The 26303-nt window shown below is 40.4% G+C and overlaps 1 protein-coding gene across 9 annotated transcripts in view; it reads right to left on the bottom strand.

Moving 5' to 3' along the window:
- Positions 1-26303, bottom strand: part of LOC134348516 (PTB domain-containing engulfment adapter protein 1-like) — a 436378-nt gene that overhangs the window by 363204 nt on the left and 46871 nt on the right. Inside the window, exon 2 of one of the 9 annotated variants that reach the window (XM_063052016.1) lies at positions 20532-22370. The exons of 7 other annotated variants lie outside the window; for them this stretch is intronic. The gene's annotated coding sequence lies outside the window, so the exon portion shown is untranslated. Of the gene's footprint in view, positions 1-20531; positions 22371-26303 lie in introns of those variants that run through there. One more of the 9 variants, XM_063052009.1, reaches the window with a different exon arrangement.

Below are 26303 nucleotides of genomic sequence, written 5' to 3' on the forward strand. Positions count from 1 at the left end.
ATGAGGACTGTGAAGTGCATTTTCTCAGTATTGAATGGACTCACCCAACTTGGGCTGTGATATCAGCCTCTCCCTCCCGAATTACCTCCCCCAACTTCCCCTAGTGCGCTGCCAAATGACTTATGGGAGCGAACAAACTACCAGTGAAGTAGAAAATCAGAGGGAAACTTTCATTTTGAAGACGGTCCTATGTGGGGATTATTGAAGAGGATGTGTGAGATGGAATAGGAGGATTCTAGACCTAGGTCTACGGACAATTCTGACAAGGTTAATGAAGAATTATAATCCGGAGTCATTTCACTGCACTGCTGCAACAACTGACACTAAAAAAATTCCATCTGCAATGGGTTTTACTTATCCTATTCCATTGTGCCTTGTCTGTGGCAAACGGCTTACAAATGTAGCAATGGCTCCAGCAAAATTGAAAAGACACTAAACTACAAATCACAGCCATATGACACGTAAAAGTGCTGATTATTGGAATCTCAAAACAAACAGATTAAAGATTTTGAAAATGAAGTCAGTAAAAAGATTCAGGAAGCAAGTTATTCAGTAGGTTTAAGACCAGTTCACTCTAGAATGTTTAAAAACTGTGTGATAGCCTGAATGAAAAGCATACCGATCTCCTGCTACATATAAAAATCCAGTGGCTTAGCAGAGGAAGAGTTCTCATAAGTGTATGACTAGGTGAGGGACCTTTTCTCTGAATTTTCTGCTCAGCTTGAGAACTTAAGACTTTGAGAGAGGAGGAAGAACTTTGTGAGCTGCAGTCTGATCGCGCACTCAAGATGAGATTTACTGAGCCTGCCTCTGGACAAATCCTGGATTTCTGTGAAAGAAGCTGATCCTGGCATTCATGGGAAAGCAATGAACATGTTGTTGCAATTTTCAACTTCTTACGTCTGTGAGCAAGCTTCTTCTTGTTTAACAAGCATCAAGAGCAAGGGTAGAAATAGTCTCATTGAAGTTGAAATCTGTGTGTGCTTATCTCAAGTTCAACCCAGAATTGAGAAATTTATTATGTTTGCCTTACGAGATTTGAAAATTTATGAAAGGGAAAGAAAGAGGTTAATTTCAAGAAAGGTAAGCTAAGCTCAACTATTTTTTTGCCCAAGAAAAGTTGGCTAAAAATTCATTCTCTACTCAATTGACAATTATTTTTGGATTATTATATCTACAAATTACTGATCATGCTAACATACCATGAGCTGTAGATATAATAATTTTAAAGCAGAAATTCCCTGAGACCTGAAAATTATTTCAAGGTGTTGTCCAGGGCAAAAAGGTTGAGAAAGGCTGCTGTAGACCATTTCTAACTAACTAACCAAGGATGTTTCTAAAGATGTCTGCAAAGAGTAGAAATTTCAGGTTGCATATTGTACACATTCTGGGATATTAGATGGAATCGTAGAAGCAAAGATCAAACACTGGCAGAATAGCCAGAGAATGAAAATTTGCTTTGTTATAAGTGTTTATGATACGAAGGGAGTAGATATATAGCTACAAAAGAGGGCATATACCAGATGCTGAGGTTCTTTAACAGCTGGTGCCACCTTCTTGAGGCACCCCCTCTTGCAGGGGTCCTCAATGGCAAGGAGAGTTGTGCCTGAGATGGATCAGGACCAGTTTACAGCTTCTTGCACTCCTTAGAATTGGAAACTCTGGACCAGGCTGTGATGCAAACACCCCGAATGCTCTCCACCGTACATTGTAGAAACTTGCAAGAGTCGTTGGTGGCATTCATAGAAACCATAGAAAACCATTCCTAATATTTTCAAACTCTTAATGAAGTAGAACCACCGGCATGCTTTCTTGCTGATCGCATCAGTGTGTTGGGCCCAGGGTAGATCCTCAGACATGTTGATGCCCAGGAACCTAAAGCTGCTCATTCTTTCCTCCACTGACCCCTCAGAGGACTGGTGTGTGTTCTCCTAGCTTCCCATTCCTGAAGTCCATGATCAATTCCTTGGTCTTGCTGAGATAAAGTGCGAGGCTGATGTTGTGAAACTCCTGTATGCCAGTTTGCATGGCTTTCTCTTTTCAACTCAGATTCTTAAGAATCTCACAGACTTGTGTGGCATTAAGATACTTGTAGTAATGTGTATAGATAGCACAAGCATTTTCTAAGACCGCTGAATTAGTATAAGGTTTCATTCAGGCAAAATTAATAACATTCACTGCTCAATCCGGAGTTGACAAATAATCAGAATCAAGTTTATTATCACTGACATGTGGTGAAATTTGTTGTTTTGCAGCAGCACAGTGCAATACATACATTACTATAAGTCACAATAAAGGATATATAAACTAAATAGTGCAAAAAGAAAACAAGATGCTGAAGTAATAGTGATGTGACATATGTATGTATATTATTGGCTGATGCTTTCCTGAAATACAGTTTTGGATTAAATTAAATCCTTGATTTGTATTTGGAGATAATTGCTACACTACTACTTCAGAAAATGACCTGTCAATTTAGTATAGGTTTTATAGATATTTACTTCCAGTTAAAGTTTATTTTCAGTGGAATGGCTAATTAAAATGTGACCCGTGCAGATCAACTATGCGAACCTCTATAGTCCAACCATAATACATGGTATATCCCGACACAAATTCAAAGAGATTCTCTTTCTATGATTTATTTTTGAAGGTGCCTGTGACCTTCTAAGCAAATAGTTGTCTGTTTTGAGGCAGAATTTGCTTTTATCCAAAGTGGTGTTAACATTTGTGTGACATTTCAGCTGGCAGTGTGAAGGATCAGAGGGATCTTGGGGTCCGAGTCCACTGGACACTCAAAGCTTCTGCACAGGTTGACTCCATGGTTAAGAAAGCAAATGGAGCATTGGCCTTCACCAATCGTGGAATTGAGTTCAAGAGCCGAGATATAATGTTACAGCTGTATAGGACCCTGGTTAGATCCCATTTAGAGTACTGCGTTCAGTTCCGGTGACCTCACTACAGGAAGGATGTGGAAACTACAGAAAGGGTGCAGAGGAGATTTACAAGGATGTTGTCTGGATTGGGGAGCATGCCTTATGAGAATAAGTTGAGTGAACTTGTCCTTTTCTCGTTGGAGCAGGAAGGATGAGAGGTGACCTGATAGAGGTGTACAAGATGATGAGAGTTATTGATTGTGTGGATAGTCAGAGGCTTTTTCCCAGGGCTGAAAGGGCTAACATGAGGAGGCACAGTTTTAAGGTGCTTGGAAGTAGGTACAGAGGAGATGTCAGGGGTAAGTTTTTTTTACGCAGAAAGTGGTGAGTGCGTGGAATGGGCTGCCGGCAACTGTAGTGGAGGTGGATACGATAGGGTCTTTTAAGAGACTCTTGGACAGGTACATGGAGCTTAGAAAAATAGAGGGTTATGGGTAACCCTGGTAATTTCTAAAATAAGTACATGTTCGGCACAGCATTGTGGACCAAAGGGTCTGTATTGTGCTGTAGGTTTTCTATATTTCTAAAAGGTAAAGAGAACAGGAAATTGAATTTGAGCTTTGGCACATGCACATCTAATACTTACTGAGGTGATACTGCCCACTTCTGATGCGTATTTGGAGTAGAATGCACTAGCACACATCAATGTAATACTGAGTTTGATGCTCCGGATGTGTATATTGCTACTAACTTACAGTTCCAAAAACTTTTAGCAAATCTAACTTTACTCTATTTACAATTATTTCCAAAACAGCTATGCTTTGCTCTTGTCAAGGATGTCTTCGTTCAGAGAAAGTGGAAAATAGATTAAACGAGAATGAGGAGCAACTGGAAAAAGACAAAACAGAAAGCAAGCAGGGACAGTAAAAATATGAATAAACAAGTTCAAATCGGTTGACCACTCGATGAGATTAGGTTTGATAGATCAATAAATCATTTTTGTATCTTTAATGCAGGAAAAATGCTTCACAGGAGAATTATGTTTTATATAACACAGATATAACACTCAAATTATGATAAATTCAATTTTTTTTAAAGAATTCAGAGTTTTGTTATTCATAAACTGACTGTTATCATGTCACAGTACTTCAGCAACAAAAAAGACTGAAATGCTAGAAGGAATTTTGTTATCAATCTATAGATTAAAAACAATGTTTCATTTTTTGTTTTTAATCTATAGAGGGCATGCATTGAAAATGAGGGGTGTAGATTCAAGGAGGATATAAGAGCTAAGTTTATTTTAAACTCAGAGCTGTGGATGCCTGGAATGCACTGCTGGTATGGTGGTAGAGGCAAATACATTTGAGGCTTTTAAGAGATGTTTGGATAGGCAGATGGATGTAAGGAAGATGGAGGGAAATGGACATGGTGTAAGTAGGAAGGATTAGTGTTGTGGTGTTTTTGGATTTGCCTTTTCGCTGGTTCGGCACAAATAGCCTGTTCCTACGGTGCAACACACATAAAAGTTGCTGGTGAACGCAGCAGGCCAGGCGGCATCTCTAGGAAGAGGTGCAGTCAACGTTTCAGGCCCAGACCCTTCGTCAGGACTAACTGAAGACGAAGGGTCTCGTCTTGACTCACACCTTGGGTCACACCTTAACTCCTGGTGGAGTTGTTGGGGCGCCGTCATGACAAGCTTTTGATATGCTCATCCTACGGCGTGTCTTGGGTATCTGAAACCTGGCGGAGCCCATCCCTCTGCAGGCACGGATGGAGAGCGTGCAAGGGAGCCGGCCGGATTCGAACTCGGGACCTCTTGCCCCAAGGTCCAGCGCTGATGCCACTAGGCCACCAGCTGGCACCTTTTGAAAGAGAATTGACTAATTTAGCTGATTAAATGTACCTAATAGAAACATAATGGACAAGCCACAAATTCCCAGTTTTCTCAGGGGGGAAAGGTGAGTTTAAAGTTCTTTGGGATAAGAATTTACTACAGGATATTCAGCATTTTGACATCATGAGTCAGAGACATTCAGCCCACCAGGTCCACACCATCTCGTCTGCACACATCCATGTTAATCGTACCTTCTAGCATTTGGCCTCAATACCTAGTACATGTCCAGACACATCTTAAACACTGCAAGCAACTCTCTCCAGCAGTGCATTCCGGGTGCTAGCTACTCCCTGGATATTAATAATTCCCCTAAAACTCATCTCTTACCCAACATCCATGTTGCATCATTGTCTGGTATGGGGGGGGGGGGCTACTGCACAGGACCGAAAGAAGCTGCAGAGGACCGTAAATTCAGTCAGCTCCATCTTGGGTACTAGCCTACAAAGTACCCAGAACATCTTCAAGGAGTGGTGCCTCAGAAAGGCAGTGTACATTATTAAGAACCTCCAAAACCCAGGGCATGCCCTTTTCTCACCGTTACCATCAGGTAGGAGGCACAGAAGCCTGAAGACACACTCAGCGATTCAGGAACAGCTTCTTCCCTTCTGCCAACCAATTCCTAAATGGACATTGAACCTGTTAACACTAACAACTTTAACTTTTTTTTTAACAATTATTTCTGTTTTTGTGTGATTTTCAATCTATTCAATATACATATACTGTAATTTATTTACTTATTTATTTTTTTCTCTTCTATATTATGTATTGCATTGAACTGCTACTGCTAAGTTAACAAATTTCACAACACATACCGATGATAATAAACCTGATTCTGATTCATTTGTTTAATCCACCTCTGTTAAAGGGCAAACATTCCTGCAGTCTATTTTACCTATAAATCTCAGAACTTTATACACCCAATTCTTGTCCCTTTTTAACATCCTCACCTCCAGGGAAAAATTGAATGCACCTAAAAAACATAGGAAATAAGAGTAGGCCATCTGGTCCATCAAGTCTGTTCCGCTATTTAATAAGATCATGGCTGATTTGGCCATAGACTCAGCTCCACCTACCTGTTTTTCTCGTTAACCTTTAATTCCCCTACTATGCAAAAAAAACTATGTGCCCTAAATATATGTGATGCTGTAGCCTCTACTACTCCCCGGGCAGAGAATTCCACAGAAGCAGCAGTTCCTTCTCATCCCCATCTTAAATATAATCCTCCAAATCTTGAGGCCTTATCCCCTCATTCTTCTCTCACCTACCAGCAGAAACAACTTTTCTGCCTCTGTTTTATACATCCAGCTAGCATAATCCCAGGCAACTCAATCTCTTCACATAGGTTAACCTCAGCCTAACCTTTTAGATCAGATTCCCATATGGGATATTGACAAAGGCCAGAGAGAAGTCCAGGAAATCTACTGCATGACCTTCATCGATACACTTTCAAGTCTCCTCCAAAAATTCAATCAGATTGGTCAGACAGGATTTGCACTTGACAAAGCCATACAAGTCTGTGCCTTACCAAGTAATCATTAATCCTTCGAGCAATTTCATCCCTTGTCTCCCATAACAGCCTAGGTAAATCTCATTTGGCCCTGGGGATTTATTACCTGTAAGCCTGAAATCACTCTTCTTTATTTATGGAGACTTGCTCTTAAATTTAACCATTCCCTTCACTCTGTTTTGAGATGTTCAAGTAATTTGCTCTTGAAAGATTCCCTTGACTAACTCCAGAATGTTTATTTAATTATTGCTGAATCTGCTCGATTTGTTGTAATTGCATTCACTTATTGCAATTTCCAAATAAATGTCAGTGCAACAAACACACCTGAAGATTTAAATCAACACCAGAAAATACTCTTTAAGAACTATCTTCCCATACACATCTCACATCTCTCTTGACATTGCTATATGTGTCAAGGATAAGAAAGACAAAGCTTAATCCTGAAAAGTACAGTAATATGTGTTTTAGAACATAACCAGATATTTGTAAGTTTGGCTGAAATAACAAGTTTGTCATGAGAACAACAGGAATTCTGCAGATGCTGGAAATTCAAGCAACACACATCAAAGTTGCTGGTGAACGCAGCAGGCCAAGCAGCATCTATAGGAAGAGGCGCAGTCGACGTTTCAGGCCAAGACCCTTCATCAGGACTAACTGAAGGAAGAGTGAGTAAGGGATTTGAAAGTTGGAGGGGGAGGGGGAGATGCAAAATGATAGGAGAAGACAGGAGGGGGAGGGATAGAGCCGAGAGCTGGACAGGTGATAGGCAAAAGGGGATACGAGAGGATCATGGGACAGGAGGTCCGGGAAGAAAGACGGGGGGGGGGGTGACCCAGAGGATGGGCAAGAGGTATATTCAGAGGGACAGAGGGAGAAAAAGGAGAGAGAGAAAGAATGTGTGCATAAAAATGAGTAACAGATGGGGTACGAGGGGGAGGTGGGGCCTAGCGGAAGTTAGAGAAGTCAATGTTATGTTTGTCATGAGAGTTGTGATACTACTCATGATGACTTCCTTCTAATCACCTGATTAATTCTACATATTACTCATACTTATCACAACAAGACATTTTGAAATGGGTCTATTTCACTAACCAAAGACTGGCTTTATGATTCCTTGGACTTTCCACTGAACTCTTTGCCCTATATTTCTCAACATATTTAACATGCAACAGGAATGTAGATATTTGATTGGCATCAAATGACTATTAATTTGTACAGTATAAACCAACACTAACGCACAAGTAACATCTCTTCCCCCCCACCCCGCCCAAGGTTGCAAGCATAATATGATCCATTTCTATTACTTTGTTTTCTCCCCTCATGCATCTGTTTCATAGTGTTTGTTTACAGGCTCTACTTTAGATTGGAAGTCCATATCAGAAAAAACTCAGATTACAGAACAAACATAAATTCCCAGTTTTAATCCCCTATTTAGTGTCAATCCAAAGATTAATAAATTGGTTCAATTTCTATTGAGTCTCTAACTATATTTCCTCATTTTATGCAGTTTGAAGATAATTTTCCCTAGTTGTGCAAAATCCAACACATATTCATTCTCATTTCTGAAATATAAATAAACATTTAGAAAAGTTCAGAATTGGCTAAGCTGTCAGAATTTTTGCTTAAATCTGCATTAAATGAGTTGGTCTGGAAAAATCTATGAACTTGACCGTCCATTCACAAAATCAGATTAGCATTCAATTACTGAAGGCTGATCTGCCCAGAATCAAATCTTACAGTTGAAGAGTAGGCATACCCAGAAAATGTCAAACATGTTGTGATTTATTCTATAATGCATGAGTAGCAATAAAATAGTCCTTTAAAGAATGTCAAGATGTCAATAAGATTCCTGTACTAACAACACACATAAATACCACACTGAAGCAATTGAACATAATAATTTACTCACTATTTTAGGGATATAAATTAGCTTTTATCTCACATATACATCAAGTTATACAAAGTTTGCAGCCCACAAGTGTTGCCATGCTTCCTGCACCAACATAGCATGCCATAACTCTCTAATTCGAACTGTATGTCTTTGGAATGCGGGAGGAACATAAAGCACCCAGAGGAAACTCAGAGTCACCTGAAGAACATATAGTCTCCTTACAGGCAGCATTGGGAATTGAACCCTGATTTGTGATAGTTGGCGCTGTAAAGTGATGTGCTAGCTAGCCACTACGCTACTGTGCCACAACAAAGCCTACTTTGTGAACAAAAGGTAACAATCTATGCCCCTCAGGGGAGCATAACACAGGAAATTGTACAAAAAGCAAAGGATTAACATAATATTTTGAGCCATGCAATAAACAAGCTGACTGCTACTTATGACACTGAATACCCCATTGGTGAAACAGATGTGTAATTGTTCAGTACCCCACAGCAGCAAAATGACATCACTAACAGAATGAAAGCAATAGCATGATCAATATATGGCTAAGTCATGTACAATTTGGGCAATGTCCAATTACACCACATTCATCAATTTTTAATAAGAGTCTTGTTAGCCAAGGGTAACAATTAAAACAGTTTTAGATACAGAGAGTTTGAGGTGAAAAATGTTTGCATGTATTTAGAGTATTTGCTTAATTGACGTCCTCTGATTGAGTGGTTTATTGAAAATGTGCTGAAAACCTAAGGTAAAAAAGTAATTCCGGCAGCTAATATTTCCTTGCACCAGTATAAAACATCACAGAAAATTCAGAGGTGATGAAGGATTACTAAATACACTGCACCCTACAGTAAACAAAATGACAGCTACTTGTGACACTAACTTGCATAATCTATGACTGCACCAAGTGAAAAGTCACCATTAATCTGCAATAGATCATAATAACTGCCACAATACCACAATACAAGGCTCAATGTTTTAACAGCACTTTGACAGGGCATGAAAGACTCAGTATAAATATTTTCTCGTTTCTCAAATTATATTCCACAAAATACAAACTTCACACCCAATCCAAGGTAGTAAACTTTAAAGTTTACATTCCACATTCAAGAAAATGATAAAGACTTTCCATGCCATTGCAATACAATCCAGCCCCTGTGCAATTTCAGTACTTTCCTAGTCAGGTGTTACTTCTGGAGGACCACTGCCAACAGGCAAAGAAAAATGTAAAGAATCCTCAGACAAAAAAAGACAAAGGATATTATTTTTAAAGATGTTCAGCTTTTTAACATTTTAAGGTTCTAAAGATTCATAGTTGAGAATACGATAATACCAATAAACAGCAGCAGTAGTTTTATCTCTGAAAATTTAAAAACTGCTATTACTTCTTTCTATGAACTAGAACTGTTTTCAGAGCATTTAACTATCATTATAGTTTATAATATTTTCCATCAAACACATGGAATTACTCAGGGAATGCAATGCTGACTTAGCTTCCTATGGTGAGCAGCAGTGATATGCTGCCAACAGCTTTTGGATTTTATATTTAACTCTAAAATTTGTTTAAGAATACAGTATTCAGTCAGACATCCTCCAAAAGGGTCCATTACCATGCTGTGCAATTCTATGATTGTGTCATAATGAGCGGCACTGAGCTTCTTTAAAAATTCAGGATTTGTCCAAATGAACTAAAATAAAAAGCAGGAAAGCCACACTTCAATGAATGTTCAGCCTTGGGCCTTTTCTTAAAGGCTTACAAGTCTGTTTAACTTTTGGTCGCAATAATCCCAAGGACACTGAGAAGAACGGTCTGGTTCATGGAGCTTCAAGATGGAAAGACGGAAAAATTTCTTAAAGCTTATAGCCAGAAACTGTTTATTATGCACTCTATATATTCATATATAGCTGCTAACTTGAATAAATATTTGGATGAACTGATGCCTGCACTTCAGGACAATTATGCTAAATGGGAGTAATAATGAGTTGATTCCAGGGGTCAGAGGAATTGAGTGCGGCCAGAATCTGAGACAAGGATGAAGTTCTATGCCAGAATATTTGGGATCTCTGGAGTCACCATTTCGCAGTGGCATTTTGGTAGAGTTCTGTCACACTGAGAAATAGAATACTTGACTTAAGGAGAGGGACCTGTGGATCCAAATCCCAGTGGCATGAATAAAAAAGGATTGTGTTCTCAAGGAACATTGTCAGCGAATTTTTTTTTGTTGTTTGCAGAATCCTTAGGGAAGAAGAGTTTAGTGCAGGAGAATATAATCTGTCTGTCTTCATCCTGATTCCCATGCTTCCCATAAATTTACTTAAAATGAAAGTTAAAGCACAGGCTAGAAAATACAGAACAGATTAATCCATCGATTCCTACAATCTCACTTGTACTTGTATAGAAAATCCAACGTTCATTACCCTGATTGACAGTCACACACCTTTAATGTTGATATTTATAATGAGAAAAATAGATTTTATCTGATGAGGTCTTGGCTCAGTACAACGCAGCCATAGGAATTCAATAATTTTTGCATGAATTTCTTCAGTCTTTATCCTAGCTTCATTGCCAAAATGCAAATGAAAGATTTATTCCAGCAAAAATTTCTTGAAACTTATAGCCAGAAACTAAGTTTATTATGCACTCTATATATTCATATATAGCTGCTAGCTTGAATAAAAAATACATTTGACCTTCAACTGCCTTGTGTCATACTTCATCTCAGCTCCACTGTCTCCACTGACCAAGCCTGACATGCATTTAGTTACAGTTCCCTGTCTCAATGCTATCTATTGACTGAGCAATATTTTTGATCACAAGCCCATTTCCTTCAATCTCCACTAGCTGGTACAACTGTGACAGCAATCGAACATAACTTATTCGGATCCTATTTATTCCTTCCCTACAAATTTCATGGGCAACTATCCAAGGCATGGCATCTGGTGTCACAAATTTCCTAACTCAATTAGAATTACTTTCTTCATTGTTGTTGAAAGCCCCATTGGGCCTCACTTACAGCATCAATTTTGCATTGGGTTCCACCAGAGAGGTCTAGACACATTTACTACAATGTCAGTCTCAGTAAAAAAAAAAATTCCCACATGCTCATGGCTAATGTTGCTTTCATCGACTGCTTAAAATTCTGAAAGAGCTTATGTACACCGACCTTTCAGGTTCCATTCTGTCCAATTGGAAATATGAGATTATTTCTCTCATTGCTCCAGCAACCCATTCTAATTTATTATAACAAAGGAAAAAGAAAGACAAGTAGTCCATTCACCCCTTTTACCTGGGCTGCTCTTCAATAAGGTCAAGGTGAATCATTCATCACAACCCCACCTTCTGACTCCCTAAATATCTAAAAAAAAACTATCAATAGAACATAGAATATAAAAAAAGTATAGCACAGAACTGAACCTGCAGAAAAACATACCTGTGCCCACTGTGGTACCAGTCTAACTAATCCTATTTGCCTACTCAAGCTCCATACACCTCTATTCACTGCTTTGTTCACTTAAAGGTCTAAATGACAGTTCAGTTTATTGTCATTCAACCATACACATATACCACCAAACCACACAATGTGCACAACACAGTACATATAACTCACACACACAACACACAAAGTAATATTACTGCAAAATAAATTAACAAACTAGAAGGGGTATTTACAACACATGTTAAAAAATAAACAGTATAACACTACTGACAATTTGTATGTGATGATACTTGGGTAGGGCCAAGAAGTTCAGTAAGCTTATGGCCTGGGAGCAGAAGCTGTTTCACATCCTATCAGTTCTTGTCTTAATGCTATGGTACCTCCTGCATGATGACACAAGATTGTTGGATGGACGTGAGGGATCACTGATAATGCAAAGAGCCCTGTGTACGTAGAGTTCTGGATAATTACCTCTGAAAGGTGGAAGAGAGACCCCGATGACGCTCTCAGTAGTCCTCGCAATCCTTTGTAGGGAATTGCAGTCAAGTACACCCCCGATGGTGCTGCTGTAAAAATTGGTTAGAATGGTGAGGTGGAAGCCTTACTCGCCTCAATTTCCTAACTATTGAAGCTGCTGTGCCTTCATGACCAAAGAGGTGATGTTAAGGGACCAAGTGAGATCATGCATTATGTGCAATCAGAGAAACTTTGTGCTCCTAGCTCTCTCCACAATGTTGGAGCCATGTATGTGCAATAAGAAGTGGTCAGCCAGAACCTTCCTAAAGTCCACAATCATCTCTTTGGTCTTGTCCACATTGAGGCTCAAGTTGCTGTGCCCGCACCATTCTACCAGCCGCACCACCTCCGCTCTGTACACCGTCTCATTGTGCTGAGGCCAACCACTACTGTGTCATCAGCAAAACCTGATGATTATTCTAGCAATGCAGTTTTACATCAGCAGCACGAACAACAGCAAGGAGCACTGGTGCTCAGTGTGATGGAGCTAGAGAAGTTTCTGCCAAAATCAAGTCAAGTTCTTTGTCATTTAAGTATATAAATGCACACTGTCAAATAAGACAATGTTTCTCCAGACCAGGGTGTAAAGAACACACAACAGCTTTGGAAAGTAAGAATAAAATTTACAAATGAATTACAATAAAGTGCACAAATTAAATATTGTCAGATATTGAACAAATTAACCAGTGGCACTTTGAATGTGATGTGCCCACGAATTCAGAAGCCTAATGGCCTGAAAGAAGAAACTGTTTCCCATCTTTACTGCTCTTGTCTTAATGCATCGGAGTCTCCTGCCTGATGGTAGAAAGTCAAAGAGGATGCTGGATGGATGGGTCAGATCCTTGATAATACTAGGGCGCTGCATGCGCGGTGCTCCTGATAAATATCCCCGATGGATGGTAGGGAGACACCCTATGATCATCTCAGCCACTCTTCTCACAGTCCTTTGTAGAGACTTCTGGTCCAATGCTCTGCTGTTCCCATACCAGCTGGAGATGCAACTCATCAGGATACTCACTGTGGTGCTTCATTCAGTCAGGTTTGGGGGTGGGGGGGTCACACAGGAAAGCCTCGATTGCCTTAATCTTTTAGGGAATTGATGTGCCTTCTTATTCAGGGAGTTGATGTTGAGGAACCAGGTGAGGTCATCAGTGACGTCAACTCCCAGGAACTTGGTATACTTAACTCTTTCTACCTAGAAGCCATGTATGCGCTGAGTGGGGATGGTTCATCAGTACCTTTCCAAAGTCCACAATCATTTCTTTGGTCTTCTCCATGCTCAGACTTAAGCTGCTGTTAGGTTACCTGGACTGACTGCGACCTTTCTGTCAAGAAGTCCAAGATCCAGTTACAGAGGAGTGTTGAGACCCATAGAGGGAAGTTTACCCATCAGCTTCTGAGAGCTGATTCTATTAAATGGGGAACTGAAGTCAATAAATAACATGCTGGCATACAAGGCACCATTTTACAGGTGGGACAGGACAGAGTGGAGTGTAAAGGGTATGGCATCATCAGTGGACTGATTTAAGCAATAAGCAACTAAAAGGGGTCTACTGCAGTGGAAAATGGGATTTACTGTCTTTTTGCAGATGTCCTGCATCCTCAACACTACTTCCCCTCCAGCTATCTTTGTATCATCTTCAAACTTGGCCACAAAGCCATCAATTCTGTCATCCAAGTCATTAACATATAATGTGGAAAGAGATCCTAAAACTGACCCCTGTGGAACACCACAAATCACCAAAAGCAAATGAGAAAAGGCTCCCCTTGTTCCCACTCTTTGCCTCCTGCCACTCAGCCAATCTTCTATCCTTGCTAGTATCTTCCCTGTAATACAATGGGCTTTTACCTTGTTAAGCAACCTCAGTATCCGACGTAGGGGTGGGGGGCAACTTTGTATGCACTAGGGATGTTAGTACATCTAACCTGATTTCACCTCAGGTAGCAAAGTCAACATGCTGATAGAATGAAGGCAGGAGTGTTTTTAAGTGAGCATGGTTGAAGTCACCAGCAGCAATAACGAAACCGGTTGGGGTGTATGCTTGGAGATTACTGATGGCATTGTAGAGCTTAAGCAGCAATTCTTCAGCTTTAGCACAGGGGGATGGGGGATGGGTGGGATCTGATATAGACAGCCACAATCGCAATACCAGAAAACTGCCTTGGTAAATTACAATGGTCTGCAGTTCACCATTCAGAACTCTATATAGAGCCAAACAGTGGGTCATGACTACCAAAGTGTTCACACACCCGTTTATGCAACTAATAATTTTATCTCGGACACTTCTCTCCCCTTTCTCGATCTCTCGGTCTCCATTTCTGGACAGAGACTGCCCACTGACATCTTCTACAAGCCCAATGACTCTCGTAACTACCTCGACTATACCTCTTCCCACCCCGCCACGTGCAAAAATGCCATTCCCTATTCCCACTTCCTCCGTCTCCACCGCTTCTGCTCCCAGGATGAGACTTTCCGTTCCAGGACATCTCAAATGTCCTCTTTCTTTAAGGACCGTGGTTTCCCTTCTGCCATCATCAATGATGCCCTCACCCGCATCTCCTCCATTTCCCGCACTTCGGCCCTCACCCCATCCTCCCGCCACCACAACAGGGACAGAGTTCCCCTTCTCCTCACCTACCACCCCACCAGCCTCCGGATTCAGCACATTATCCTCCGCAACCTCCGCCACCTTCAACAGGACCCCACCACTAAGCACATCTTTCCTTCTCCACCCCTCTCCACTTCCGCAGGGATTGGTCCCTCTGCAACTCCCTGATCCACACGTCCCTCCCCATGGATCTCCCACCCGGCACTTATCCCTGTAAGCGTAAGTGCTACACCTGTCCCTACACCTCCGCTCTTGCCACCATTCAGGGCCCCAAACAGTCCTTCCAGGTGAGGCAACACTTCACTTGAGTTCGTTGGGGTCATCTATTGCATCCGGTGCTCCCGGTGCGGCCTCCTCTACATCGGTGAAACCCAACAGAGATTGGGGGACCACTTCGTCGAGCACCTCCACTCCGTCCTCCACAACAGACAGGATCTCCCGGTTGCCACCCACTTCAAGTCTGCTTCACATTCCCATTCGGATATGTCCATACATGGCCTCCTCTACTGCCATGATGAGGCTAAACTCAGGTTGGAGGAGCAACACCTCATATACTGTCTGGGTAGTCTCCAGCCCCTTGGCATGAACATAGAATTCTCCAACTTCCAGTAATTCCCTCCCCCTCCCTTTCCCTATCCCAGTTTCACTCTGCCCCCTCCCCCAGCTGCCTATCACCTGCCTTATGGTTCCGCCTCCTTCTACTATCCATTGTGTTTTCCCCTATTCCTTCTTCACCTTTCTGCCTATCCCCTCCCCGCTTCCCCTCCCCTACCCCTTTATCTTTCCCCTTACTGGTTTTTCACCTGAAACCTACCAGCCTTCTCCTTCCCACCCTCCCTCCACCTTCCTTATAGGGCCTCTGCCCCTTCCCTCTTCAGTCCTGATGAAGGGTTCTGGCTCGAAATGTTGACTGATCGTTTCCACGGATGCTGCCCGACCTGCTGAGTTCCTCCAGTGTGTTGTAAGTGTTGCTTTGACCCCAGCATCTGCAGAGTATTTTGTGTTAATAATTTTAAAAACTGCCTAGTAGATCTCTTTGAAACTTCACCACCCTCAGTTTAAACATATTCTATGTAATATTTGACATTATAAAAGCACTGCCTACCCTATCTATACCTCTCATAATTCTATATATTTCTATCAGTTCATTCCTGAGCCTCCCATGCTCCAGGAAAAGCAATCCAAATTTTCCCAACTTTTCCCTTACACATAACTCTACTGCTTTTTGGGGGCAATATTGTATGCTTTTTTTCTTGATCTGATGCATGTGATGCAGTTTTTCTGTTGGATTCTTTTCAGCTTGAAAAGAGGTTACTGGTGAAACAAAATATTAATTCCTTAAATATTTATATTTAAATGTTTAAATTCTTTAAATGTTTACTTGTTTACTGCCACATCTGTTAATGCAATTTCCTCAATCGCAGCCAGCTCAGACCTCATACCTTCAGATTATTGTATTCAGATGAAAGAGCACATTTTTCAATAAAGTTAAAACTCCCTTCATATTTTTTTTTTACATAAAATGCAATTACACAGACCCTTTAAATTCACTGAACCTTCCTTATTACATAATGAGGTCCAAAACAGCTTTAACCTCTCACTGGTTTCTCAATATTTAACTAGAAAGTCTTTCCTTGCATGCTCCATGATTTAGTTCTCTATATTCAATTGGTTTCTACATTCAACGTGCCAATTAAAAATTCCTAGTTACATCACAATCTAAATTTCTTGATTAAATGCACCACATTACCACTATTACTCGTGAACCAATGCACAATTCCAACCAACTTCCATCCACTGTGTGCTGCAATGCTTGTTACATGCAGGCTCTTGAACCCTCTCTCCGCAATAAAATCAACTCACTAACTATAAGCTGTGCTAGTCTGCAATTCTATTTTATCCTTTGCTGCAAAGTATTCCTTTCAGGAGTTAAACATTATAAACTTTAAAGGTTTTCTCTAATTCTAATATCCCCTTATATCTTACTCATTCTTCACTTTGACCTCGCTCTCCAAGTCCCTTAACCCATCACCATATTTTTGCTAATCCTTCCTACCTCCCCGCCACAGATCCACAACAATCTAGATTCACTGAGGTTTCAGCTTCATTCTCCTACATCTGCCTCATAACGAACTTAGAGTCTGACATGCCATTGAGCATGCTGCCCTCTGCTCTGCCCCTGGGTCTAATTATTTGGTCAAGTGTCTTTGTCCCAGACCATGGACCCCATCTCCAGAATTCCAGATCAACTGAAATTTTCCTCCTTTTTATTTAAAAACCATTTTGATGAAGGATCATCAACTTGAAACCTTTCTTTGCAAGGCTGCCGTGTGACCTGCTTTTTTCCATCATTATTTATACAGTATGAGGAAACTTGCTGATACAAAGCTTGCTGCCAAACTGCAATCTTTGCTGGAGGCTTTATACTTCTAACTCTCCACTCAAAGCCCAACAAAGATAATATTTTCGGAAGTCTTTTTTTTGCTGTCAAAGTAGTTTTACGTTTGTGATATTTTACCTTGTACTCCTGAAATCCCTATTCAGTGTTTTCTCAAAGTCACATTTAAATGAGAGATTAAGAGATATGCAAAACAAGCTATCATTTTTTTCACATCACATCATACTCTACACTTCATTCAATATTACCCCCTGTAATAGCACCAAACAAGAATAAGGGAAATGAATAGTCAGCTCCTAACTAAACCTCTCTCCATATCATGGATGTACCATCAATAATGTTCAAGCTGCCTAAATTTCCATCAGTGCACAAACATTATAGAACGGCATTTTATGATGTTATTGTCTCCACTGTCTAGCAAATATCTCCTGAAATACCCCGCTCTGTATGTTACTTAATGATGATTAAATGCCAAGCTCTTCAGAAGTCAGCTACACGTATTGCAGTAACAAGACTTCAAAATAAGCAGTGTTATTTAGAGAAACCTGCGAGAACTTATTTCACTTTCTGAAGGCATTACCTCTTATTCATGTAAAGTATTCCACATAATCAAAACGTCCATTACTTCACAAGTAGGAATTCCTCGTCTGCGCCAGTTAGCAGACGATTGAAAAGTAGAGGGCAGTCATGCCAGAACTCCTCATACAAAATTTTAAAAAAGTAATTTCTTGCACTGGAAAGCAATTAAGAATGCAAACATTGGCTAATTGTTAAAATATTGTTTTTAACTTAGCCTCCTCACACCAGATCATAACTACATCATTCCAAATATACCACGACTGAGATCAGATAAATACTGTATACACAATCCAGAAATCAAATGTCCTAACTTTCAAAAAAAGTCATAAAATTACACTAAACTGAAACATCACAGAAAGAGGCTCCACACTGTGACTGCGCCTGCTCTTTAGGGAGTTATCCAATGAGCATCACTATCCTATTATTTCCCAATTACCCTGCAATACTTTTTCTTCCAAATATTTAATCAATTCCCTTCTGAATTTTGCGATTGAATCTGCTACCAGCATCCTTTCAGGCAGAACTTTCCAGTGTTCAAAAACTCCCTGTATAACGCAGTCTGCTCATGCTGTCTCTGGTTCTGTTGCAAATCAACTTAAATCTGTATTCTTCCATTCCCAGCTCTTCTCCGGCAGGAAACAGCTTCTCCTTATTCATTCTACCGGAGTGCTTCTGAACAGCAGTACCAATCATTTCTACTCCCAGGAGGGCAACCCCGTACTCTCCTGTACATTCATGATTGAAGTTACTCATTCTTGGTTCTGTTCTTAAATCCCTCAGATATCTTCATTGCCTTTATCTTCTTCCTAAAATGCAGAGCCCAGTGACTTGACTGATCCTGCATCATTTAAAATTGGACCTTAATTTCCTTTAATGGTCTTTCATCTTTTTCTGTAACAAAATAAACTATTACATAACATTCTGGATTAACATTCACCATTTATCTCAGAAAGGACGTACTAACATTGTAGAGGGCCCAGTGGAGTTTCACAAGAATGATCTGAGAAATGAAAAGGGTTAACATCTGAGGAGCGTTTGGTGGCTCTGGGCCTGTACTCACTACTGTTTAAAAGAAGAGAGATCCCACTGAAACCTACTAAATATTGCAAGGACTAGAGAGTGAATGTGGAGAAGACGTTTCAACTGTTGGGAGAGTCTAGGATCAGAAGGCATAGACTCGGAATAGAAGGAAATTCCTTTATAACAAAGTGAAAATGAAATTGTTTAGCCAGATTCAAGTCGTTTGGGTATATTTAAAGCTGAGGTTGATAGGCTCTTGATAATAGCAAGTGCAAAGGTAACGAGAAGAATGTAGAAGATTAGGGTTGAGAGGGAAAATAAATCAGTCATGATTGAATAGTGTAGCAACTCAATGGGTCAAATGGCCTAACTCTGCTCCTTTGTAACTTACCTACCCATTTCATAAATTTGTCTACAACCTCCCACAGTCCTTTATAAACAGCCTTATTCTTTGCTACTTTGAGTTCAATGTTGTCTTTAAACTTTGAAAAAATGCCTTGTGCATGAGTCTGGATGATGTCCCTATCAGCACGGACTAGGAGGGCCGAGATGGCCTGTTTCCGTGCTGTAATTGTTATAGGGTTATATGGTTAAATCAGGTTTGGTGAAGGGTCTCACCCAAAATCGACCGTTTATTCAAATGCATAGATACTGCTTGACCTGCTGAGTTCTCCCAGCATTTTGTGTGTATTACTCTGCCTTCTCTGCTCATAAATCTGCTTCATTACCCTCATATTCACAAATGAAAACCCAAACTTGATCCATCTCTCCTTATAAATTTGCACTTAATACTGTTTCTTCACAGAATGTTTGAAAATCTTCCTTGTGAAATCTTCTACTACATTAAATAAGTGTTGGTTTTAAACTGCATGAGCAAACTGAGCACTGGCAACACCCCCCCCCACAACAAAGTACAATCAAAATAGGAATCCTTCAGACTTCCAAGATTCTTTGTACACTGCTTTGATGATCAGAAAATGATCCTGCATTTACTTCTCTGCTTGTTATATCGGGTTATCAGCCTTTCCTCCATTCAATCTCTTGCTTTCATCTATTTGCCGCTCATCACCACATTGCCCCTTGCCCAGTACTTCATTGCACCATAAAGCAAGTTGAACCAGTTCTTAACATTTACGAAACTCTATCAACCTGAAGCATCAATTCATAGTCAGAGTCATATAACACAGAAACAGGCCCCACTATGTCCATGCTTACTCTCAAAAACCATGATAATCCCATTTCCTAGCACCTGGTCCATAATATTCTAAGCCCTGGAAATTCACACATTTGGCCGCACTACTTAAAAGTTTAAACTTTAGTGCTTATTTGCCTCTGGCTCATCCTTTTCTCTACAGAAATTGCTTGACTTACAGATCAATTCCAGTATTTCAGAATCCAGCATCTGTAGACCTAAATAGCAGCTTCTTATATAAAAAATTACAACATCAATTAATATAGATACACACACACAAATACATATATATAATATAGTAATTTCAAGACCAAGAGAACCTTACTGAGTAACATAACTAAAACTTGTTATCCATCATATAGCACTAGAGAAATCCCATGGTCTGCAAATTCTGTATTGACGACAAATATTTATCCCAGATGTAGCTCCTCAGTTTGTATCAATAGTGAGAGATGACGGCTTCACTTTCAACACATCACCAACCATCCATCCTCCAGTGTGTTACAATTTCAAATACAGAATATAGACTGATCAGCTAAAGAAAATCCTTCCTAAGGATATGGAGACACAAAAGAGAATGCAAATGCTGGAATGATGTACTGTTCCACTAACCTGTATTTAGTCTCCATTTTACAGTAATGGTGGCCGTGGATAGACATGTCAATGTGGGAGTGGGAAGTGGCTGGTCACTGTGAGATCCTAGCTGCTATGGCAGATAGAGTGAAGGTACTTGATGAAGCAATCCTCCAACCTGCATTGGGTCTCTCTGATACAGAGGATACTGTATTGAAATCACCCAATATAATATATTACACGGACAGATTCACAGGTGAAGTGCAGCCTCACTTGGATGGAGTGTGTTTCGCCCTGAATGGTGGCAAAGGAGTGGGTGTAGGGCAGGTACAGGGATGAATGATTGGAGGGGGGGAATAAACGAGGGAAAGATGTCACAGAGAGGGTGCCCCTCTCCAAGGAAAGTGTGAGGCAGAGGGGAAGATGAGCTAGGCAGTGGAATCCCATTAGAGATGGCAGAAGTTGTGGAGAATGGTATGTTAGATGCATTGGCTCATTGGATAGCAGGTAAGGACAAGGGATACTCCATACCTCATGCCAGAGGGAGTTGCGAATGGGGTGAGAGCAGCATCAAAAGGCAAGTGGGGGGTGAGCCCCATTTTCTGGGGGAGAAAAAAGGACACTTTGGATGTCCTGGAGTGGAAAACATCAGAAGAAACAAAGCAGCTGAGGCAGAAGAACTAAGGGTCAGGATGGGGAGAAGTATACTTAAGGTAACTGTGGGAGTCAATGGAAGAGAGTGGTAGGATCTGTTATCCAGAAAGAAACTGAGAGTCCTGGGCAAGGAAACTGAAATTGGTGGGAAGTATACAAGGTGACACAGATGGAAATGGAAGGGACTCCTTGCGTCATATCAATAGATAGCCCTCTGTTAACTTCTCACTATTCTTGTCTTCAAATATAGCTTCCAAAACAAACACTGAAACAAAACAAAATGTACATCATAACAGTATGATTAAAATTTATATTCAGAGTACTCTCTTATATCTTAATGCATTGATTATTGTTTTATCTTAATGCATTGATTATTGTTTTATCTTCAAAGTAAATTTATTATCAAAGAACATATATATCACCATATACAACACTGAGATTTATTTTCTTCCGGGCATTCAGGATAAATACAAAAAACACAATAGCATCAATGAAAGACCACCCCCAAAAGAATGGACAAACGACCAATGTGCAAAAGGTAACAAACTGCAACAGCAAAAGTAATAAATGAATAAATAAACAATAAATATCAAAAGCATGAGATGAAGATTCCTTGAAAGGGTGTCCATAGGTCGTGGGAACAATTCAGTCAGATGGGGCAAGTGAAGTTATCCCCTCTGATTCAAGAGCCTAATGGTTGAGGAGTAATAACTGTTCCTGAATGTGGTGATGTGGATCCTGAGGCTCCTGTACCTTCTTGCTGATGGCAGCAGTGACACGAAAGCATGGCCCAGCTGGTGGAAATCCTTTAGTGATGGATGCTGCTTTACTACAACAGCACTCCACGTATATGTGTGCAATGGAGGAGAGGGCTTTGCGTACGATGGACTGGGCCACATCCACTACCTTTTGTAGATATTTCCATTCATGGGCATTGGTACTTCCATACCAGGCCACAATGCAATCAGACAATATACTCTGCACCACACATCCACAGAGGCTGTCAAAATTTTAGATATCGTGCCAAATCTTCACAAACTCCTAAGGATGTAGAGGCACTGCCATGTTTTCTCCAAAATTGCACCTACATGCTGGACCCAGAACAGGTCCTCTGAAATAATAACAGAGAAGTTTAAAGTTTCTTACCTTCTCCACCTCTGATCCTCTGACGAGGACTGGCTCATGGACCTCTGGTTTCCCTCCCCTGAAGTCAATAATCAGCTCCTTGGTCAAAATGATATTGAGTAAGTGGTTGTTGTTATGGCACCACTCAGCCAGATTTTCAATCTCCCTCCTATACATTGATTCATCACCACCTTTGATTCGGCCTATGACAGTGGTGTTGTCAGCAAACCTGAATATGGCGTTGGAGCTGTGCTTAGCCACAAAGTCTTGTGTGTAAAGTGAGTAGAGCTGAGAACTAAGCACACAGCCTTGTGGTGCATCTGTGCTGATGAAAATCGAGGAGGAGATGTTGTTGTTAATGCAAACAGACTCAGATCTGCAAGTGAGGAACAAGGATCCAATTGCATAAGGAGATATGGAGGCCAAGGTCTTGGAGCTTTTGATTAGTTTTAAGGGGATGATGGTATTGAATGCTGACTTGTAGCCAATAAAGAGCATCCTGATGCATGTATCTTTGTGTCCAGATGTTCCAAGGGTTGAGTAAAGAGGCAATAAGATGGCATGGATATGTTGTTCCAGGAGGCAAATTGGAGCAGATCCCAGTCACTTCTCAGGGAGGAATTGATAGGTTTCATCACCAACCTCTCAAAACACTTCATCAATGTGGATGTAAATGTTATTGGATGATAGTCATTGAGGCATGTTACTGTATTCTTCTAAGGCACTGGTATAATTGAAGCAGCTGGGTACCTTAGACTGCCAAACTGAGAGGTTAAAGATCTCAGTGAACACTCATGGCTTAAACCTGCCTCATTGGCTTGAGATTTGACCAAATTAATTTATCTTAACATTTAGAAAGACACATTCAAATCACATCTATGCATCATCTACTGAATTGCCCTTCAAATAATCAGAACATTAATAAGATGTTTCATTAGATTACTTTGCTAATAAATTTTCAAAAGCCTCAACATTTTATGTCAGACAATTTAAAAGTAAGTTGTGCTTTTCTATAAGAAATGCCTTAGGAGATGAATAATACTGACAAGAGACACGACCTGTGATTATCCATAGATTATCCATGAGATCTTTATGTTTAAGTTTTCTGCTGCTGCCAATTTAATTTAAACGCATGATTTCTCAAGACGCAGAAAGTATTTTCTACAAGAATGCCAACACTGCATGAATGAAATGTTTGGTGATAATTTATTAAAATCATAGAAAAATCATTAATACAGGATTAACTAAATTACGAAATAAAACAATGGTTTCAGTGCTCCTGGGGAACCAAGATACACACATCAGACAATTAGACATATCTTAGAAACTGACAATATAGAAAGCTGTTCACTCACTGTCCATATTCTGTTTCTGAAGTGCAGCAGTGCTTAGCTCTATATCCTGTTAGCAAACCTCCAAGTTCCTCAATTTCAAGTGCTTGTCCAACTCTTCTTGAAACTCTTCTATAACATAAATTTTCACAACTTCCTCAGAAATTAACAGTCCAGACTAATAATTCATTGAAAAGCAACTTCTCATCTTCCTGAGAGGTGGATAGGTGGATAGGGTAGTTAGGAAAGCTTATGGGGTATTAGCTTTCATAAGTCAAGGGATAGAGTTTAAGAGTCACGATGTAATGATGCAGCTCTATTAAACTCTGGTTAGGCCACACTTGGAGTACTGTGTCCAATTCTGGTCGCCTCACTATAGGAAGTATGTGGAAGCATTGGAAAAGGTACAGAGGAGATTTACCAGGATACTGCCTGCTTTAGAGAGTATGCATTATGATCAGAGATTAAGGGAGCTAGGGCTTTACTCTTTGGAGAGGAGGAGGATGAGAGGAGACATGATAGAGGTGTACAAGATAATAAGAGGAATAGATAGAGTGGATAGCCAGCGCCTCTTCCCCAGGGCACCACTGCTCAATACAAGAGGACATGGCTTTAAGGTAAGGGGTGGGAAGTTCAAGGGGGATATTAGAGGAAGGTTTTTTTACTCAGAGAGTGGTTGGTGCATGGAATGCACTGCCTGAGTCAGTGGTGGAGGCAGATACACTAGTGAAGTCTAAGAGACTACTAGACAGGTATATGGAGGAATTTAAGGTGGGGGCTTATACGGGAGGCAGGGTTTGAGGGTCGGCACAACATTGTGGGCCGAAGGGCCTGTACTGTGTTGTACTATTCTATGTTCTATATTCTATTCTATGATGATCTGAAAGTGGTGGCAAAAGCTGTGATCTCTGATTATTGACGCAATTATTCAGAGGGAATCATTTTTCCATCAAAAAACTCATTGCAAAGTTCTTAATTTTTTTGATTCCAAAGAGTACCTTTTTTCTTTGCACCTTTCATAATACATTTTATTTCTTTAAAAGCAACTTCGTACGTTGGGAGATTCAGGTAGACTGCCATTTCTCACCTACCAAGCGAGCAGTCACCTCTCTGCTTCCATTTCAAATGGAATCGAACCAGCGCATTCAACTCTCCAGAGGCAAGTATTACCACACATCCACACTTCTGCAATTTCCTTGAGCAACCGAGGATGCACTCCATCTTAAAATGGATGGAAGTGTCATCGTGAAAGTAGCAGTCTCTTAACTGATCAAAAGTCGAGTGCTCTTAAACCAACAAAAAAAAGCTAACAACTGACCAGGGATACTCAGCAATGAAATGGAAATTGTAAATGTAAAGTAGTGACTTAGTCTAATGGAGGAAGAATTTTAAAAGCATCAGAATCATCAAAAAGAATTGCCTAATGGAAACACAAAACTTTACTCTAACTCTCCAGAAATTGTAATCTTCCTTCAGAAAGAAGAAAGCTGCAGATGCTGGAAATCTGAAATAGAAAGTCCAAGAAATCCTTGCAGTATCTATGGAACAGAAATTTAGTTCCACCAAACCACTCTGTCCAACCACCACACCAAATACCACATGACTTGCCAAGTATTTTGAGCACATTTTCTATTTCAAATCTTCCATAATTCGAGCTCCTACAATTATCACTTTTTTCTTCTATAAATATATTGCTCTGGTTTCCCTTCAACCACATTCAGAATTAGAATCAGGTTTATTATCACCGACATGTATCGCAAAATTTGTTAACTTAGCAGTGGCAGTTCAATGCAATACATAATCGAGAAGATAGATAAATAAATTACAGTATATGCATACTGAATAGATTCAAAATCATGCAAAAACAGAAATAATATATTAAAAAAGTGAGGCAATGTTCACGGGATCAATGTCCATTTAGGAATCGGATGGCAGAGGGGAAGAAGCTGTTCCTGAATCGCTGAGTGTGTGCCTTCAGGCTTCTGTGCCTCCTTCCTGCTGGTAACAATGAGAAAAGGGCATGTCCTGGGTGCTGGGGGTCCTTAATAATGGACGCTGCCTTTCTGCTCCTTGACGATGTCCTGGGTATTTTGTAGGCGAGTACCCAAGATGGAGCTGACTAAATTTACGACCCTCTGCAGCTTCTCTCGGTCCTGTGCAGTAGCCTCACCTCATAGCAGACAGTGATGTAGCCTGTCAGAATGCTCTCGATAGTACATCTATAGAAGTTTTTGAGTGCTTTTGTTGACATACCAAATCTCTTCAAACTCCTAATGAAGTATAGTCGCTGTCTTGCCTTCTTTATAGCTGCATCGATATGTGGTGACCAGGTTAGGTCCTCAGAGATCTTGAAACCCAGGAACTTGAAACTGCTCACTCTCTCCACTTCTGATTGAAGATGCTTCTTCATCTCAGGTTCTCTACTAAGACCCACAACTGTACTCCCCATGATTCACAGATTCCTGATCCCTTCCAAAATTTACAAGTTGAGAAAAATTATTCTCCAAATAATATTGTGATTTCTTATAGGGAAGGGGTACTTCTACTCCCCATCAACTGTGTGGCTTGACACAATTCACACACCATCAATAGATTCGTCGATGACACCAGTGCTGTTGACAGAACCTCAGATGCCAATGAGACACAGAGGGATGAGATAGTTCAACTGCTTGAGCGATATTGCAAAAATAACCCCTCACTC

The sequence above is a fragment of the Mobula hypostoma genome, chromosome 6 (assembly GCF_963921235.1).
Source record: "Mobula hypostoma chromosome 6, sMobHyp1.1, whole genome shotgun sequence".
In the NCBI taxonomy this organism is placed as follows: domain Eukaryota; kingdom Metazoa; phylum Chordata; class Chondrichthyes; order Myliobatiformes; family Myliobatidae; genus Mobula; species Mobula hypostoma.